We start from the raw sequence: 20,918 nt of genomic DNA, 5'->3' as shown, positions 1-20,918 counted from the left end.
AACACCGGCTGCGCTCTGCACGTTTTCCTGTGCACCTCTCTCTCTCGTTGCCGCTGCTCGGCCCTTGAACACCGGCTGCGCTCTGTGCGCTCTACCCTCTCTCTTCTCCCGTCGACGCCGCTCGGTCCTGAACACCGGCTGTGCCCTGTGCGCTCTACCCTCTCTCTTCTCCCGTCGACGCTGCTCGGCCTTTTTCTGTGCCGTCGGTCGGCTCTAGCCGCCGCTGTCCGGGAAGGGTCTGCGCCGTACCTGTTGCCAGCCCGTTTCGCTGGACCACCGTGACTGGAGAACCAAGCCCAGCTCTCAACAGCCTCCCCTGCGATGCTCAAATCTCCGCTGGACGGTTGACGCCCGTGCTTCTGGACTCGGCCTTCTTCTTTCACTGTTCTCCAGGAGCGAATCCCTGGGAGGTGATGCAGAGTTGCAGGTAGGTTTGAATCTTCTCGTCGCCAATGTTAGATCCGTGTATCTTGATGTTGTGTTTCCTTCAATAATGAGACAAGAGACTGCAGGGAACAATCAACAGGTGTTTACTGGATGAGGGTTACTCTAAAACTAACTATACAGATCCCTACTCAGGGTTTATATACAAGTGTGGTCACTGCCGGTACTACAGTATACAGGAGCTGTAAAAAGTAGTTCTCCCCTTAAAGGTACATACACTACAATGCCAACTTTCCGCTGCAGCACAAGGTGGACAATTTCCTGTTCACCTACCGGAATGCGACACATGCAGTCACCAACCAGGCCCCAGCCATGATGTTCTTTAACCGAAGGTTAAGATCTCGCCTGGATTTGCTCAGACCAAACGTACGAAGAGATATTGAGAGTAAGCAATTCCAGCACATCCATGAGAAGCCAACAAGGAGCTTCAATGTAGGGCAACCAGTCTTGGCCCGCGACTACCGAACAGAAAAATGGCAGCCAGGAACGATATGCACACGGCAGGGCCCACTAATGTACACAGTGGACGTTGGGGAGAGCATCGTGAGACGCCATGCTGACCAGATCCTAGAGTCACAGGAAGAAGTCAACCCCATGCCTCGCCCATACGTACCTGGTGATGAACCCGACGTACAGGTCGCATCTACCCCAGAAACAGTAGCGTCGGAAGCTGATGAACCAACCGACGACAGGGGGCCAGAATCGCCTCCGCACCAAGAGCAAGACACTCGGGAAAGGCGCTATCCAGAAAGGATCAGGAAGCCTCCCCAAAGACTGAATATATAAATAGACTATTTTCAGCTAATGTTGCATGTTAAAAGTGTTAATTGTAATTAGTTTGATATTGAATTGTTAAATGAGTGTTATGGTACTGTTAATCTAAAAGGGGAGGAATTGTAATGTATATACCTTTTTAAGGGGGGGGAACTACTTTTTACAGCTCATGTATACTGCAGTACCGGCAGTGACCACACCTGTATATAGCACTGAGTAGTAATCTGTACAGACCAGTTCCACTGTGAGCCACGTTGAGTAAACACCTGTTGTACCGTTTCTCCTGCAGTCTGTGTCTGATTATACACAGACACAACACCCTCTATGGCAAGTATATCCTTCCTTAGGTAAGGAGACCAAAACTGCATACAGTACTCCAGGTGTGGTCTCACCAGGGCCCTATATAATTGCAGTAAGATATCTTTACTCTTATACTCAAATCCTCTTGTAATAAAGACCAACATACCATTTGCTTTCTTAATTGTTTGCTGTACCTGCATGTTAACTTTCAGTGATTCGTGTACAAGGACACCCAGGTCCCTCTGAACACCAACATTTCCCAATCTCTCACCATTTAAAAAATACTCTGCTTTTCTATTTTTCCTATCAAAGTGGATAACTTCACATTTCTCCACATTATATTCCATTTGCCATGTTCTTGCCCACTCACTTAGCCTGTCTATATCCCCTTGAAGCCTCCTTGCATCCTCCTCACAACTTACATTCCCACCCAGCTTTGTATCATCAGCAAACTTGGATATATTACATTTGGTCCCCTCATCCAAATCATTGATGTAGATTGTGAATAGCTGAGGCCCAAGCACTGATCCTTGCGGTACCCCACTAGTTACAGCCTGCCAACCTGAAAATTACCCGTTTATTCCTACTCTCTGTTTTTTGCCCGTTAACCAATCCTCAATCCATGCTAGTATATTACCCCCAATCCCATGAGCCCTAATTTTGTTTAATAACCTCTTGTGTGGCACCTTATCGAATGCCTTCTGAAAATCCAAATACACCACATCCACTGGTTCCCCCTTATCTATTCTGCTAGTTACAACCTCAAAAAACTCTAACAGATTTGTCAAACACGATTTCCCTTTCATAAATCTGTGTTGACTCTGCCCAATCCTATTATTATTGTCTAAGTGCCCTGTTACCACGTCCTTAATAATAGATTCTAGCATTTCCCCTACTACTGATGTCAGGCTAACTGGTCTGTAGTTCCCCATTTTCTCTCTCCCTCCTTTCTTAAATACATTTGCTACCTTCCAATCTGTGGGAACCGTTCTAGAATCTATGGAATTTTGGAAAATGACAACCAATGCATCCACTATCTCTATAGCCACCTCTTTCAAAACCCGAGGATGTAGGCCATCAGGTCCAGGGGATTTATCGGCTTTCAGTCTCATAAATTTCTCCAGTACTTTTATTACTAAAACTAATTTCTTTCAGTTCCTCATCCTCACTAGAGCCTTGGTTCTCCACTATTTCCAGGAAGTTTTTCGCATCTTCTTCCGTGAAGACAGACACAATGTATTTGTTTAATTTCTCTGCCATTTCCTTATTCCCCATTATAATTTCTCCTGTCTCAGCCTGTAAGGGACCCACATTTACTTTCGCTAATCTTTTCCTTTTTACATACCTACAGAAGCTTTTACATTCTGTTTTTACGTCTCTCGTTAGTTTACTCTCATATTCTATTTTCCCTTTCTTTATCAATCTCTTGGTCTTCCTTTGCTGAATTCTAAAATCCTCCCACTCTTCAGGCTTACTATACTTTTTGGCAATATTATAAGCCTCTTCCTTTGATCTAATACTATCTTTAACTTCTCTTGTTAGCTACGGTTGGACCACTTTTCCTGTGGGGTTTTTGTGCCTTAAAGGAATGTATATTTGTTGTAAATTATGTATTAATTCTTTAAATGTTAGTCATTGCTTCTCTGCCGTCATACCTTTTAATGTCGTTTCCCAATCTACCTTAGCCAACTCACCCCTCATACTACAAGGTTATTAATTAACCCTTTCTCATAGAAACATAGAAGATAGGAGCAGGAGTAGGCCATTCGGCCCATCGAGCCTGTTCCACCATTTAATCAGATCATGGCTGATCATCCAAATTCAGTACCCAGTCCCTGCTTTCTCCCCATATCCCTTGATCCCTTTAGCCTTAAGAAATATATCTAACTCCTTCTTGAATATATTTAATGAATTGGCCTCAACTGCCTTCTGTAATAGAGAATTCCACAGGTTCACCACACTCTGGGTGAAGAAATTCCTTCTCATCTCTGTCCTAAATGGCTTACCCCTTATCCTTAGACTGTGACCCCTGGTTCTGGACTCCCCGGCCATCGGAAACATCCTTCCTGCATCTAGTCTGTCTAGTCCTGTTAGAATTTTATAAGTTTCAATGAGATCCCATCTCATTCTTCTAAACTCTAGCGTGTTGTGGCACTACCGAATGTCTCTTACCTGTTGTACATAATTCTCTTCAACGTTGTGTATGTACTGTTTGCATGTTTGGGCCGTTGCTCCTTTAAGAACACGAGCCGGGCCAGCTCGGTCTCCCGCTCCCGCGGCAATCGCCAGCCCAGCTCGGTCTCCCGCTCCCGTGTCAATTGCCGGCCCAGCTTGGCCTCCCGCTCCCGCGACTTCGGCCGCAACGGCCAGCTCCAATGCCGGGTGCCGGGTAGACATGATAACGTCATCACGCGAGTCACGTGGCCGCCCCAAGTGCAGGCAAACACGATGACGTCACGTCGCAAGTCACGTGATGCCCCAAGCGCGGGAAACGCGAGCAACACGATGGCGTCACGACGCAAACGCGATGACGTCATCGCGCAAACCTCTGGACTGCCTTGTCAGTCCTCGTGGTGTCCCCACTGGGGAAAGACCTGTTCCACGACTCTCCTGCATTGTTCTACGTTGTTTGCTGTATTTCATCTAATTCAACATTAAAATCCTGTTTGTTGTTCTTCCGAGTCAAGCTCCGTTATTTGTTAGGAATACACCTATTCCTACATTGGTGACCCAACGATGTGAGGATGGGAATTCATCAAAACCTACATTGGTGACCCCGTCTCCGTGAACGTTTTTCACGGACGACGCGCACAGCCTGAACCCCGTCTCTGTGAACGATTTCACAGAAGAAGAGCCCGACGAACAACAACCGACGAACAACGACCGACGAACACCAATTCCTACATTGGCGACCCCGTCTTTGCAAACGTATTCGCAAAGGAAGCGCAGCCTGGAGGCGATCCCGTTTTTCACGAACGAAACGCAGCCAGACCCCGATTTTTGTGAACGATTTTCACAAAAGCACACCATGGAAGCATCAGCTGTTTCGCTGTTGCTACCGCAATTCAGGGAGCAGCAACCACCCTCGTGCTTTCTTCAGGTAGAAACCCCGTTCGCCAAGAACATCGATGCGGCGCAGACCAACGAGGTCTCCGTATTCATCAGCTCTACCGCCTTACGGATCGTCCGCCTCCACGACATCTCCCAACACAACAGCAAGTAAACATCCCTCCAAGCACGGGTTTCGCAGGTTTTCGGGCCCACAAGATCGGAGCGCGCCCCCGCGGAGATGCCACGAGGACGCACTCCTCGCGAACGAGGACCCATCCCTCGCAAACCACGAGGACCCATCCCTCGCAAACCACGAGGACCCATCCCTCGCAAACCACGAGGACCCATCCCTTGCAAACCACGAGGACCCATCCCTCACGAACCACGAGGACCCATCCCTCACGAACCACGAGGACTGTTCCCTCGCAAACCACGAGGACCCTTCCCTCGTGAAACACGAAGACTCATTCCCCGCCGACGACGCACCAGCCCATCAGCCTGCTGGTTGTGTTTTCTACCATGCTTTTCAGCGCGAAAGCGAAGCGTTGCCGCCCTCCCGGCAGTTTTCCCTCTCAATCAACAATAACTAGAAGCGTTGCCGCCCTCCCAGCAGTTTTCCCCCTAAACCAACAACTCGAAGCGTTGCCGCCCTCTCTACAGTGTTCCCCTCAACAAGCGCGAACTTCTACTGACGCTGCAAACATCGACGATGGGTCCAACGGGCATCCCGCGGCCGCGATCGGCCACGCGAAAGTTGCTGTCATCACCGATCACCGATCACTGATCAATGCAGCAACGGTTCACTCTCTTTTGTGTTACCATCATAGCACTACGGCACGCACCGTTCCGTGCGTTCCGGACTACCGAAGCGTTCGCTCACCTGTCGGCGAGTTCACCGACCTCGCCCGCCAAGTCCTCCTGGATCGCCTGTTCGGCGTTCCTGCAGATTTTGTCAGACTGGGGACTTTCTCCAACATCAACAGAGCCATGGTCCGCATCTGCCAAACCTGCCCGTCAATATGAGGCGGCCTGCTGTTTTGCCCCGGCACCCGCTTCGAACCACGGGTTGCAGAGGTCACGCGTCTCCACGGTCCTTCGCATGGCTGAATACGTTTATTCGCCATGACGCCACGGTCCTTTGCACGGCTGGATACGTTTTATTCACCGCGATGCACGCAAGGATCCGCCCACGGCCAGCACCTTTCGACCTCGCCCGCCAAGTCCAAACAGCACGACCGCCATGACCACCAACCACCCATCGTCGTTACAGCATGTCAGTTATGATCGTCCGCCTGACCACCAGCCACCCAACAGTCTCCGTCTCGAGACTGCAGGAGTCCTTCGGACAAGCTAGTCAGACCACTTCACCGTTTGACTTTGTCCGTTGAAGCGAATTCTGGGGGGGCGTATGTAGTGGCACTACCGAATGTCTCTTACCTGTTGTACATAATTCTCTTCAACATTGTGTAGAAACTGTTTGCATGTTCGGGCCGTTGCCCCTTTAAGAATGCGAGCCGGGCCAGCTCGGTCTCCCGCTCCCGCGGCAATCGCCGGCCCAGCTCAGCCTCCCGCTCCAGCGACTTCGGCCGCAACGGCCAGCTCCAATGCCAAGTGCCGGGTAGACGTGATAACATCATCACGCGAGTCACGTGACCGCCCCAAGTGCGGGAAACACGAGCAACGCAATGACGTCACGACGCAAGCGCGATGACATCATCGCGCAAACTTCCGGACTGCCTAGTCAGTCCTCGTGGCGTCCCCACTGGGGAAAGACCTGTTCCACGACTCTCCTGCATCGTTCTACGTTGTTTGCTGTATTTCATCTAATTCAACATTAAAATCCTGTTTGTTGTTCTTCCGAGTCAAGCTCCGTTATTTGTTAGGAATACACCTATTCCTACAAGCGAATATAAGCCCAATCGACCCAATCTCTCCTCATACGTCATTCCTGCCGTCCCAGGTATCAGTCTGGTGAATCTTCGCTACACTCCCTCCATGGCAAGAACATCCTTCCTCAGATAAGGCGACCAAAACTGCACACAATACTCAAGGTGTGGTCTCACCAAGGCCCTGTACAACTGCAGCAAGACATCCTTGCTCCTGTACTCGAATCCTCTCGCTATGAAGGCCAACATACCATTTACCGCCTGCTGCACCTGCTGCACCTGCATGCTTACCTTCAGCGACTGGTGCACAAGGACACCCAGGTCTCGTTGCACTTCCTCTTTTCCCAATCTATTGCCATTCAGATAATAATCTGTCTTCCTGTTTTTGCCACCGAAGTGGATAACCTTGCATTTATCCACATTGGGCAGATGCGTGGCAAATGCAGTATAATCACCCAACCTGTCCAAATCATACTGGAGTTTCTCTGCATCCTCCTCACAGCACACACGCCCACCCAGCTTTGTGTCATCTGCAAACTTGGAGATATTACATCTAGTTCCCTCGTCTAGATCATTTATATATATTGTGAATAGCTGGGGTCCTAGCACCGATCCCTGCAGTACCCCACTAGTCACTGCCTGCCACTCGGAAAAAGACCGGTTTCTTCCAACTCTTTGCTTCCTGTCTGCCAACCAGTTCTCTATCCAAGACAGTACCTTACCCCCAATCCCGTGTGCTTTAACTTTGCACGCTAATCTCTTATGCGGGACCTTATCGAAAGCCTTCTGAAAGTCCAAATACACCACATCCACTGGTTCTCCCTTATCTATTCTACCAGTTACATCCTCAAAAAATTCCAGTAGATTAGTCAAGCATGATTTACCTTTTGTAAATCCATGTTCACTTTGTCCGATCCTGTCACTGTTTTCCAAGTGCTCTGCTATTACATCTTTTATAATGGACTCCAGCATTTTCCCCACTACCGTTGTCAGACTTACCGGTCTATAATTCCCCGTTTTCTCTCTACCACATTTTTTAAATAGTGGGATTACATTAGCTATCCTCCAATCCATGGGAACTGTTCCAGAGTCTATAGAATTTTGGAAGATGACCAGCAATGCATCTACTATTTCTAGGGCCACTTCCTTAAGTACCCTAGGATGTAGATTATCAGGCCCTGGGGATTTATCAGCCTTCAATCCTGTCAATTTCCCTACAAATACTGATTTCATTCAATTCCTCCCTCTCATTAGACCCTATGTTCCCTGACATCTCTGGGAGGTTATTTGTGTCCTCCTTTGTGAAGACAGAACCAAAATATGTATTTAATTGGTCTGCCATTTCTTTGTTCCCCATTATAAATTCCCCTGATTCTGACTGCAAGGGACCTACGCTTGACTTCACCAATCTTTTTCTCTTCACATATCTATAGAAGTTTTTACAGTCAGTTTTTATGTTCCCTGCAAGCTTACTCTCATACACTATTTTTCCCCCTCTTAATTAATCCTTTTATCCTCCTTTGCTGAATCCTAAACTGCTCCCAATCCTCAGGTTTGCTGCTTTTTCTGGCCAATTTATATGCCTCTCCTTGGATCTTATGCTATTCCTAATTTCCCTTGTTAGCCACAGTTGAGTCACCTTTTTTGTTTTATTTTTATGCCAAACAGGGATGAACAAATTCTGTAGTTCATCCATGCGATCTTTAACTGTTTGCCATTGCCTATCCACCATCAACCCTTTAAGTAACGTTCCCCAATCCATCCTAGCCAACTTATGCCTCATACCATCGTAGTTTCCTTTATTTAAATTCAGGACCCTAGTCTCTGAGTCAACTACTTCACTCTCCATCTTAATGAAGAATTCTATCATATTATGATCGCTCCGCCCCAAGGGGCCTCGCACAACAAGATTGCTAATTAATCCTTTCTCATTACATAATACCCAGTCTAAGATGGCCTGATCTCTAGTTGGTTCCTCGACATGTTGGTCCAGGAAACCATCCCGTTTACACTCCAGGAATTCCTCCTCCACAGTATTACTAATTTGGTTAGCCCAATCTATATGTAGATTAAAGTCAACCATGATCACTGCTGTGCCCTTATTGCACACATCTCTAATTTCCCATTTAATGCCATCTCCAACCTCAGCATTACTGTTTGGGGGTCTGTATACATCTCCCACTAACGTTTTCTGCCCCATGGTATTTCTCAGCTCTGCCCATACAGATTCCACATCATCAGAGCTTGTAGTGGCGCTTCTTAGTTTCCAAACAGGCAGCCACTGAGCTGTGGGGCTGTTAACAACGAGTAGACGCGTGTCGAAATAAAACATTCCCAAACGTAGCTTTGTCTTTTAAACTGTTTACTATAACACTTCACAAACGGAATTACAAAGCAAACACGTATAAACGAACACGGTCAAAAACTGTATTGCTCCAAACCTCACAACTTCTGCCTCCTTCAGCCACGTGGAGTTTAAACTGTAAAATGGCTGCATACCATGTGTGGCTTAGGGACTGTACCATTGTGGCAAGAATGAAGGGGGTGTCTCGGACTATACTACTGGAGCAAGAAAATAGGGGGTTTCTTAATACAATAAGTCAATCAGGTAAATTAACTGTATTATGCTATTTAACCAATATTTTAAAGTATTTTCTTAAGCTTTTATGGCTCTTACATTCCGGCCCCTAATTGACTAGGCACATGAAGCGTATCAATTACTCAAACATTAAGAGTCATAAACTAATGAGTTCAACATATTTACAATATAAGTGTCCACTTTTTTCGTTCAGGAACTTTTCACGCTGCTTCTTGTAGCAGGCAGAGCTTTGTGATCGGTCTTTCCAGGGTACTGGTCTTGGTTTGCAAACAAACGTGACGAACGACGCCTCTGGAGTCTGGCATGGTCTTAATTATTTTTCCCATCAACCAAGAATTTCTAGGGGCTGAATCATCCACGATTAAGACAATGTCTCCGACAATGAAGTTCCTCTTTATTTTGGACCATTTTTGACGCTCCTGTAGCAGAGGTAAGTATTCTCTTGTCCATCTGGTCCAGAAAAGGTCTGACATATACTGAACTTGCCTCCACTTCCGACGGGCATACAGATCTTCCTTTTTGAAGACTCCCGGGGGCATGGCTGGCTGTGTTTTCAACAACAACAGGTGGTTCGGAGTCAGGGCTTCGAGGTCATTGGGATCATCTGATGTCTTAGTCATCGGTCGGTCATTAATGATGGCTTCGACCTCGCACAGAACGGTTTGGAGTCCCTCGTCGTCGAGCGCTTGCTGCTTCAGTACAGAACTGAGTAGTTTTCTTACGGTGCGTATCTGTCTTTCCCAGACACCTCCATGGTGGGATGCAGCCGGAGGATTGAAGATCCACTTAATTCCTGTTTGCATCATGGCTTCCTGTATTTTAAGCCGATTCCAACCTTCAATAGCTTCCCGCAGTTCTCTCTCCGCTCCGACGAAATTAGTGCCATTATCAGAACGCATAATGGACACCTGACCTCTTCTACAGACAAAGCGCCGCAAGGCGTTAATACAGGAATCAGTGTCAAGCGTGTGTGCCACCTCAATATGAACTGCTCTGATGGTCAAACAAGTGAAAAGCACACCATATCTCTTGACAAGGCTCTGTCCTCGCTTTACCTCGAAAGGCCCGAAATAGTCCACCCCTACGTTTGTAAATGGGGGCTTGTCTGGTAACAAACGGTCTTCAGGCAGGTCTGCCATTTTCTGCTCCCCAGCTCTAGCGTGTAACCGTCTGCAAACAATGCATTCAGAGAGTATTTTTCTTATTACAGAATTAGCTCCTGGAATCCAGTATCTTTGTCTTAGCTTCGCAAGCACGTGATTCCTCCCACTGTGTCCAATACTCTGGTGTATATGCTGAAGAATGAGAGTAGCAACCCGGAGGTCCTTAGAAAGGATAGCAGGATGCTTGGCCTCCTCTGGCATAGCAGATTTGTTTAGTCTCCCTCCCACCCTCAGTACTCCATCTTGCAGTGTAGGGTCCAGCTTGTAGATATGACTACCTTTCTTGATTGGAGTATTTCGCTGTAAAGCTTCGATTTCTTCTGGGTATCTTTGTCTTTGACTGAAGCAAACTATCTCCATCTCAGCCTTGGCCAAATCCTCCACGGTCAATGAATTCTTACCCAATGTGGTCTTGTGCTGATGCATATACTGCTGTAGAAGCATTCTCTGCTTATCGGGGTTACTGTCAGGCTGACTGATAGTGGCTCGGTACTCTTTTCTCTTACCGCTCAGGTGTAGCAGCAACTCTTTCAACCTTAGAAACCATGCAACTGCTTTCCTCAACTGGTGCCATCCTGAGAAATGGTTAACAAGCTTGTTCACTGTGTCAAAGTTCTCTTTCGTAGTTATGAGATTTACTGTGATTGATCTCTTTACTGCGACGTCGTCTTCAGCAATCTGACTTGGCATATCTGGTCTTTCTGGCCATGATCTCTCTGTTTCCAGCAGATAACTTGGGCCTTGTATCCAAGTTTTCAGCCTTCAATCCCCGTGAGGCTTGATCTGCTGGGTTTAATGAGGTGTTTACATACCTCCATTGAGATGGTTGTGTAGCTTCTCTAATGGATGAGATTCTGTTTGCTACGAAGGTCTTGAAGCGTATCTTCTCATTCTCTATATACTTCAGCACCATCGTGCTATCCGTCCAGAAGACAGATTCTTCTAGTGGGAGCTGTAACTCTTTCCGCATCGCCTGGTCAACTTTAACTGCAACAACCGCTGCCGTCAACTCCAGTCTCGGGATGGTGACCTGCTTCAGCGGAGCCACCCTGGATTTCCCCATGAGGAAGGCACAATGTTTCTGGCCCTGTTGATTTGTCAGCAAGAGGTAAGTAGCTGTGCCATAGCCGTCCTCACTGGCGTCCGAGAAATGATGTAGTTGAGCCGTCTTTGTAACTCCAAAACTCACAGGCTTGATGCATCTACTGACGTTGAAGCCAGAAAGTTGTTGCAAATCTGTCAACCATCTGTGCCATCTCTGAGCTTGACCTTCTGGGATATCTTCATCCCATCCTCTCTTGTCTCTACACAGCTCTCGTAGCATCAGCTTCACCGGCAGAATGAGTGGTGCCAGGAATCCAAGAGGGTCGTAGATGGAACTGACCACGGAGAGAATCCCTCGTCTTGTGGATGGTCTTTCGTTCACCATTATCCTGAAGTTGAACGTGTCTGACTCAATGCACCATTGTACACCAAGAGCTCTCTCGATAGGAAGGACATCGTGGCTCAGGTCCAGATCTTTGACTTCAGTGGCTCTTTCCTTTTCTGGGATAGAAGCTAGAACTGCTCTGCTGTTGCTTATCCACTTAGTCAGATGGAATCCTCCATTCGAACACAGAGTTCTAAGGTCTCTTGACAGTGCGATGGCATCGTCTTCTGTTGACACGGACTTCAGACAGTCATCGACATAAAAGTTTCTGAAGATTGTCTCCACAGCCTCTGATGGTGCTTTGCCTTTGCCATCTTCTGCAGTTTTTCTGAGAGCGTAGCTTGCACAGCTGGGAGATGATGTGGCTCCGAACAAGTGTACGGCCATTCTACATTCCACCATCGCTTCACTAACGTCGCCATCTGGCCACCAAAGGAAACGCAGAAGATCAGCATCTTCGTCAGGGATTCTGACTTGGTAGAACATTGATTCTATGTCTGCCATCATGGCAACAAGCTCTTGTCTAAACCTAGTCAAGACACCAATGAGGGTATTAGTAAGATCAGGACCTTGAAGCAGCTGGTCATTCAGTGAAGTTCCTCTGAATGAGGCGGCGCAGTCAAACACTACACGGATCTTTTTCTTCTTTGGGTGATACACACCGTGATGAGGAATGTACCAGACCCTTCCATCGTCTCTGTTCAACTGTTCCTCGGGCACTTTTACAGCATAGCCTTTCGCTATGATGTTTCTCATGAAGCCTTTGTAGTCTTCGTGAAAGTCGGGGTTCTTGTTCAGCTTTCTCTTTAGACTGATGACGCGTTGCTCTGCTATGCAGCGATTGTTCGGCATCTTCGCGGTCTGTCTTCTCAGTGGCAAACCAATGTGATAGTGGCCATCGATGAACTGTGTAGACCTTGTCATCAAATCCATGAACTGATGGTCTTCTTGTGACATCTCTGTCTTTTCCTCACAGCTGCGTTCTGAAAAGTCTGCGTTGAACTGCTGTATCAACAGCTCTTCAATGCTTGCGATAGAGATGCGATTAACTGTGACATTTTGTCGTTCCTCCTTGTTCGACTTGTGGCCATCATCTCTCCTTACCGGTCCATTGACTACCCATCCAAGGGCTGTCCTGACGGCGTAGGGTCCGTCATCCTTGCTGTTTATCACCTGCCATGGCTCCATAGTTTTGTAGGCATTGGTTCCAATTAATAGGCCAATTTCTGCTTCAATGTATGGGAGACGCACCTTTTCTAGGTAAGGCCATCTATCCACATCCTTCTGCAGGGCTAAGTTCCCTATTCTAACAGGAATCTCCCTCTGTGTGAAAACATTAGGCAGGTCTATGAAGTCCTTCTCTTCAAGTCCACACACTTCTAAATCTGACAGGATATAACTTTGCATTGACTTCTCATGACCCATGGTGCGTAATAGGATTTCTGTTCTTCTGCCTCTAACGTTCAGCTGTCGCATGAGTGATTCTGTGCAGAACGTTGCTGAACTACCTGGATCCATGAAGGCGTAAGTCTCCACAAGCTTCTCGCTCCTCTTAGACTTGATCTTCACTGGTACGATGGCAAGAATACAATCACTGTCACCGGCCCCAGTGAGTCCACAAGTCTCTGGGTCTAGCGACACCAGAGCACTTGAAACAACCTTCTCGTCGGTATTGTTTTCTTCACTCTTCTTAGAGACTTGTTCTTCTTTATGGATATTGTGGTAAACCACTGTTTGTATTCCTGTTTGTCCTGTTTGTATTCCACTGTGTACATGCCTGGACATGCCTCGGCTGACTCCTCCCACAGGTCCTAGTATAAAGGTGACTGCTCCCCAGCCCTTGTATCCTGGACCGGTCGACCACTCGAGGCAGACCTCCATTCTGTTGTTAATAAAAGCCTTTAGTTACTCTTCTAACTCTCAGTCTTTTATGAGTAATTGATAGCACATCAATTTTATTAACAACATTTTTATAATGGAGAAGATCCTCACACCAGCATGCCTGGACTTAGATCATCGGGAGGCGGACTCATCCACCAAGTTTACTCACTGGCTTAAGTGTTTCGAAAAATTCCTGACCGCCTCCGAAGCAATCAAATCGGACGAGGACAAACTGGATGTCCTGACCTCCAAAGTGAACCACCGAGTGTACTCGGTCATCCAAGACGCGACCTCGTACGCGGATGCTATCAAGCTCCTCAAGGACCAGTACACGCGCCCAGTGAACGAAGTGTACGCCAGGCACCTCCTGGGGAGTCGTAAACAACAACCTGGGGAATCGACCGTGGAATACCTTCAGGCACTGTCTGTGCTTGGCCGGGCCTGTGGTTGTAAGGATGTAAAGGCCGCCGTGTACACAGAGGAACTTATCCGGGACGCTTTTGTAGCGGGCCACAGATCCAATTACACCCGACAGCGACTGTTGGAGCAGAGTAACCTCGACCTCAACAAGGCCTCTGAACTCGCACTATCGTTGGATGCAGCCTACCAGGGCATGGATGCCTACTCCTCTGCACCGTGGATGCCGCGGGGAATGACAGCCTGGGACACGGTAGGACCGCCTCATAGCGCCGTGCCACCCCAGCCACACCCCAACAACGGCCCAACTACCGCAGCAGTGTCCCAAGGCCAGACAGCAGTGCCCCAAGGCCAGAAATGCTACTTCTGTGGCCAGGCAAAACACCCCAGAGCGCGCTGCCCGGCGAAAAACGCGATCTGCTCGGGCTGCGGGAAGAAGGGACACTACGCTAGCGTCTGCAGGGCCAAAGCCACCCCGAACCCCAGCAGCGCCGCGTGTGGGCCATGCGGGCCGCCATTTTGGACCTCCCCGGCCGTGTGCGAATCACCGGTACAGCAGCCATTTTGGACGCCTCCAGCCACATGGGGATCATGGACGCCGCCATCTTGGACGACAGCCGGGACGCAGCAGGCCCCCGACACCGCCTCATCTGATACCCGCAGCGACACACCGACCCCTACGCTGGCATCCGTTACACTGGACCAAGCGAGACCGCACCAACTGGCCAGTTCCACAATGGACATTAAGGTAAATGGTCACGATACAATCTGCCTTTTTGACTCTGGGAGCACGGAGAGCTTCATCCACCCCGACACGGTGCGGCGTTGCTCTCTCCCAGTCCTGCCTGCGCAACAGCGGATTTCTATGGCCTCCGAGTCCCAGTCGGCGGACATCGGCGGCTACTGCGTGGTGACACTCGTAGTAGACGGGACCGTGTACGATCATTTTAAACTTCTGGTCCTGCCTGACCTCTGCGCTGCCGTCCTGCTGGGGTTAGATTTTCAGTGCCACCTTAAAAGTGTTACGATGGCGTACGGTGGACCCCTACCCCCACTCACAGTCCACAGCCAGCAGCTTCCAAATTGCCCGCCGCGCACCAGGTGCAACCTCTCCACACTCAGAGTCACCCCCCCACCACTGTTTGCTAACCTCACCCCCGACTGTAAGCCCATCGCCACAAAGAGCAGGCGATACAGTGCCGGGGACAGGGTTTTCATTAAAACCGAAGTGGAGCGGCTCCTGAAAGAAGGGATTATTGAGGGCAGCACCAGCCCCTGGCGAGCCCAGGTTGTGGTCGTTAAGACCAGCGAGAAGCAGCGCCTGGTCATCGACTACAGCCAGACAATAAATCGCTACACCCTGCTGGACGCCTACCCACTCCCCCGTATAGCTGATATGGTCAACCAGATCGCGCAGTACCGCGTCTTCTCGACCATTGACCTGAAATCAGCGTACCACCAGCTCCCCATCCGCCCTGAGGACCGCCAGTACACTGCCTTTGAGGCAAACGGCCGCCTCTATCACTTCCTTAGGGTTCCCTTTGGCGTCACCAACGGGGTCTCCATCTTCCAAAGGGAGATGGACCGGATGGTAGATCAAAATGCATTGCAGGCCACTTTCCCATATCTGGACAATGTGACCATCTGCGGCCGTGACTTGCAGGACCATGACGCAAACCTCGAAAAATTCCTCCGCACCGCCCAACTCCTAAACCTGACATACAACAAGGAGAAGTGCATATTCCGCACAAACCGCCTCGCCATCCTTGGCTGTGTTGTGGAACACGGAGTCATCGGCCCCGACCCCGACCGGATGCGTCCCCTTATGGAACTCCCACTGCCCCACTGCCTCAAGGCCCTGAAGAGGTGCCTAGGGTTTTTCTCCTATTACGCCCAGTGGGTCCCCTACTATGCGGACAAGGCCCGTCCGCTGATCAAGTCCACCTCTTTTCCCTTGACGGCAGAGGCCCGCTTAGCCTTCCACCGTATCAAGGAGGACATTGCCAAAGCCACCATGCACACAGTGGACGAATCCATCCCCTTCCAGGTGGAAAGCGACGTGTCCGACTTTGCCCTGGCCGCTACCCTCAATCAGGCGGGGAGACCCGTGGCCTTTTTTTCACGAACCCTCCAAGGCCCGGAGACCAGACACTCCGCTGTTGAGAAGGAGGCCCAGGCGATTGTGGAGGCTGTGCGTCATTGGAGGCACTACCTGGCCGGAAAACGATTTACCCTGCTCACTGACCAGCGTTCAGTTGCTTTTATGTTTAACAACAAGCAGAGGGGCAAAATCAAAAATGACAAGATCTTGAGGTGGAGAATCGAACTTTCCACATACAACTACGAGATCTTGTACCGGCCCGGGAAGCTAAATGAACCCCCGGATGCGCTATCGCGTGGCACCTGCGCCAGCGCGCAGATCGATAGACTACGGGTCCTCCACAATGACCTCTGCCACCCGGGGGTCACCAGGTTCTTCCACCTCATCAAGGCCCGCAACCTGCCTTACTCTATTGAGGAGGTCAGGACCATGACCAGGAACTGCCAAGTCTGCGCTGAGTGCAAACCACACTTTTATAGACCAGACAGGGCCCACCTGATAAAAGCCACTCGCCCCTTCGAGCGCCTGAGCGTTGATTTTAAAGGGCCTCTCCCCTCCTCCGACCGCAATGTGTACTTCCTCAATATTATTGATGAGTACTCCCGTTTCCCGTTCGCCTTCCCCTGCCCGGACATGACCAGTGCCACGGTCATTAAATGTCTGAACAACCTCTTCACCCTGTTCGGCTTCCCCAGCTATATCCATAGCGACCGGGGCTCATCGTTTATGAGCGACGAACTCCGTCAGTACCTGCTAACTAGGGGTATTGCCACAAGCAGGACCACCAGTTACAACCCCCGGGGGAACGGACAGGTGGAAAGAGAAAATGCGACAGTTTGGAAGGCCGTCCTGCTAGCCTTAAAGTCTAGGGGCCTTCCAACCTCCCGCTGGCAGGATGTGCTCCCCGATGCGCTCCACTCTATTCGGTCACTGCTCTGCACTGCCACTAACGCCACCCCTCATGAGAAAATGTTTGTCTTCCCAAGGAAGTCCACATCAGGGACATCGCTACCGCCATGGCTGACGTCCCCAGGGCAGGTCCTACTGAGAAGACACGTGAGGACCCATAAAACGGACCCCCTGGTCGAGAGGGTCGACCTCCTCCACGCCAACCCCCAGTATGCTTACATCGCATACCCGGACGGGCGGGAGGACACAGTCTCCATAAGAGACCTTGCACCCTCGGGGACCACAGTAACCCACTACCCACTACCACCCCCCCCCACGATCCGATATCCAGCCCCAGCAGACGGCAGGCCTGGGCCCCGCGACCCGCTCGACATCTACGAGGTCGACACGCCTGTGCCACAGCCTACGCTGGACTCGACGCCGGAAGCTTCACTACCCCTGCCGTCGCCACGCCGATCACAGCGGCAGACAAGACCTCCGGAGAGACTCCAATACACTAACTTTTAATACACTTCACCCCGCCGGACTCAATTTTAAACAAGGGGTGAATGTGGTAAACCACTGTTTGTATTCCTGTTTGTCCTGTTTGTATTCCACTGTGTACATGCCTGGACATGCCTCGGCTGACTCCTCCCACAGGTCCTAGTATAAAGGTGACTGCTCCCCAGCCCTTGTATCCTGGACCGGTCGACCACTCGAGGCAGACCTCCATTCTGTTGTTAATAAAAGCCTTTAGTTACTCTTCTAACTCTCAGTCTTTTATGAGTAATTGATAGCGCATCAGATATGCAGCAGACTGGGATGTTTCCGAGTGCACTCTCTGCATGTTGTTCTTTGCTTACAGTTTCTACTCAGGTGCCCCTGAGAGAGACATCCAAAACATAGGCCGTTGTACTTCAGGAATTCGATTCTGTCCTTATGTGGCTGTGCTTTGATGTCGCTGCAGAAATCCAATGTATGATTCTTCTGGCAGAATAAGCATGGCTTCTGAAAGGCATTAGCAGGCGTCACTGTGCTGCTCTTTTTGGGAGATGAGTTCTGGGGCCTTTCTTCCTCGGCCTGAGTGATGATAGTTGCAAAGCTGCTTCCCCTGGAACCACCTTTCCTGAGAGTCTTTGATTCAACAGGCTTGGCTTTCACTCTTCCATCGGTGGTCGGGCTGGCGTCCTGGATGTTTCCAAACAATGGGTCCCTAGCAATTTTAGCCTGTTTGTCTATGAAATTCACTAAGTCTGCAAACCTGGCTCTACTTTTCCGTCTCTCCATTATCTCAAAGGCTGTTCTTCTCCATTGTTCTCTCATCCTGTAAGGAAGCTTAGAGATGATGATTCTCATAGTCGTAGGATTGTCCATCTCTTCCATGAATTCAACATCCTCCATGGTGTTGCGACATCCTATGAGGAAAAGAACATATGCGTTCAATGCCTCTCCGTCCTCCGATCTGATCTGTGGCCACTTGGTAGCCTTTTCAATATATGCAGTGGCTATCTTCAGCTCGTTACCATAGTGCTCCTGCAGCAACTTCCTGGCTTCTATGTATCCCCGGTCCGGTCTCATGTGTTCACAGCTTCTGACCAGGTCTTGTGGTTTACCACTGGTGTACTGTCCCAGGTAGTACAACTTATCACTGCTGCTCTCTGTTTTGGAGTCAATGGCTTGTTCAAAGGATCTGATGAAGGGCTTATACTTGAGTGGGTCGCCTTGGAACACTGGTATGTCTCTTTGAGGGAGTCGAAACAGATTCTGTTGTTTTACAAGCATCTCTGTAATTTCGTTCTGACGTTGCATCACTCGGTATAGGCTTCTCCCTGTGTCTTCAGGCCTCTGGTGGTCATCAGCAGGGTCTAGTCTAGACCGTCTGACGTCTGGGGTAGCATCACGTGCTCCTGTTAGTGGAGAGGCCACTCTTCCATGCTGTAATGCCAGGGGATTGCCTTCGGACTCTCTTGTAACTCTTGAAGGTGCCCTGGATCCAACTCTATGTGACAACATTGACTGGCAGTATTCGCTCCCGCCGTCCCGTGAGCCTTCATAATCTTCATACGCACTCAACCTGGCGTCTGAGACCACGATAGCTGTTTTTATCTCCAGCTGTTCTTTCTTTGCCTGCACCTGGGCCTGTTGGGCCTGCAGTTGGGCCTGTTGGGCCTGCACTTGGGCCTGCAGTTGGGCCTGTTGGGCCTGTTGGGCCTGCAGTTGGGCCTCTTGGACCTGCAGTTGGGCCTCTTCCCGTTCAAGAGCTTGCTTCTCCGCTAAAGATGCTGCGCGCGCCATCAACGCCGCCCGTTCAACCTCCTCTCTCATGCGTCGCGACGAGCTTGTGGTAGAAGCGACTGACCTGCGTCCAGAAACAGAGCTACCTTCTTTTCGATTTTTGCTCAGTCTGGCGGAAGTCTCTGAAATGCTATCGTCTGGTCCGACTTCATCGTCAACTTTATCTTTCTCTGCTGTATCAGCATCTTGACGAATCTTTAACATCCACTGTTCTGTGGCCTTGATATAGTCCTTAATGCTGGTTGATTTAAGATCAAACCAGTTGTGCTGATCAGCGTTTCCCTCTTCTTCAGACAGGAGTGCTAATACATCTTCATTGAGTACATTAAATTCTTCATGCAGCTTGGAGAAATCGTAATACATTATGTCTTCAGCTTTCTTAATATTAGCATTATCTTCCATGAGACGATCAATTATCTTCATTTTTCCAGTTATCTGAGCTAATTTAGCCTTCCTTGCACCTATGCTTCTATGTAACTTCTCTTCCATTGCCTTTGGGGGGAGCTTTATTTCCCTCTTTTGGCCAGCAATCCTTCTGGCTGGGGGAAGCTCCTGGCTCCGTAAGGCCTCGGCCATTTTACCCGCAGCTCTTATTTAGCTTCTCAATAGAATGAACAAAGCAAGTAACAGTCACTGTACCTTCGCTTTCTTATATTGTCGTCTGGCTCCGTGACCATTCATGTATACGTTCGCCGACGATTCCGTCCTTTCCTTCTTAGGGAGCAAGTTTTTGACTAATGTAGTGGCGCTTCTTAGTTTCCAAACAGGCAGCCACTGAGCTGTGGGGCTGTTAACAACGAGTAGACGCGTGTCGAAATAAAACGTTCCCAAACGTAGCTTTGTCTTTTAAACTGTTTACTATAACACTTCACAAACGGAATTACAAAGCAAACACATATAAACGAACACGGTCAAAAACTGTATTGCTCCAAACCTCACAACTTCTGCCTCCTTCAGCCACGTGGAGTTTAAACTGTAAAATGGCTGCATACCATGTGTGGCTTAGGGACTGTACCATTGTGGCAAGAATGAAGGGGGTGTCTCGGACTATACTACTGGAGCAAGAAAATAGGGGGTTTCTTAATACAATAAGTCAATCAGGTAAATTAACTGTATTATGCTATTTAACCAATATTTTAAAGTATTTTCTTAAGCTTTTATGGCTCTTACAGAGCTAATATCCTTCCTTACTATTGTGTTAATCTCCTCTTTAACCAGCAATGCTACCCCACCTCCTTTTCCTTTTCTCCTGTCCTTCCTGAATATTGAATACTCCTGGATGTTGAATTCCCAGACTTGGTCATCCTGGAGCCATGTCTCCGTCATCCCAATTATATCATATCCGTTTACATCTATTTGCGCAGCTAATTCATCCACCTTATTACGAATGCTCCTCGCATTAAGATACAAAGCCTTCAGGCTTGATTTTTAAACACTTTTAGTCCTTTTAGAATGATTATTTACTGTGGCCCTGTGTAGATTTACACACTTGATTTCTCTGCCTTCCACTTTTGCTTTTCTCCTTCCTGTCTTTTGTTTCTATCCTTGCTTCCCTTTCCTCTGTCTCCCTGCACAGGTTCCCAACACCCTGCCATTTTAGTTTAAACCCTCCCCAACAGCACTAGCAAACACTCCCCCTAGGACATCGGTTCCGGTCCCGCCCAGGTTAAAACCGTCCAGTTTGTACTGG

At 49.0% G+C, this 20,918-nt stretch overlaps 1 protein-coding gene and 1 long non-coding RNA gene across 2 annotated transcripts in view; one reads left to right on the top strand and one right to left on the bottom strand.

Moving 5' to 3' along the window:
• Positions 1-6,423, top strand: part of LOC147113240 (uncharacterized) — a 58,485-nt gene extending 52,062 nt beyond the window's left edge. The window contains exon 2 of the long non-coding RNA XR_015079172.1: positions 4,206-6,423. This is a non-coding gene — a long non-coding RNA (uncharacterized LOC147113240). The remainder of the gene's footprint in view (positions 1-4,205) is intronic.
• The window catches only part of LOC147113239 (cytosolic purine 5'-nucleotidase), a 197,088-nt gene that overhangs the window by 130,884 nt on the left and 45,286 nt on the right, over positions 1-20,918 (bottom strand). The gene's annotated exons all lie outside the window — the stretch shown is intronic.

Source organism: Somniosus microcephalus, chromosome 8, assembly GCF_052327205.1.
Source record: "Somniosus microcephalus isolate GS21.2 chromosome 8, FLI_Smic_1.0, whole genome shotgun sequence".
Classification (NCBI taxonomy): Eukaryota; Metazoa; Chordata; class Chondrichthyes; order Squaliformes; family Somniosidae; genus Somniosus; species Somniosus microcephalus.
Note: the sequence above shows the minus strand (reverse complement) of the source record. Positions and strands in the feature narration are given on the sequence as shown.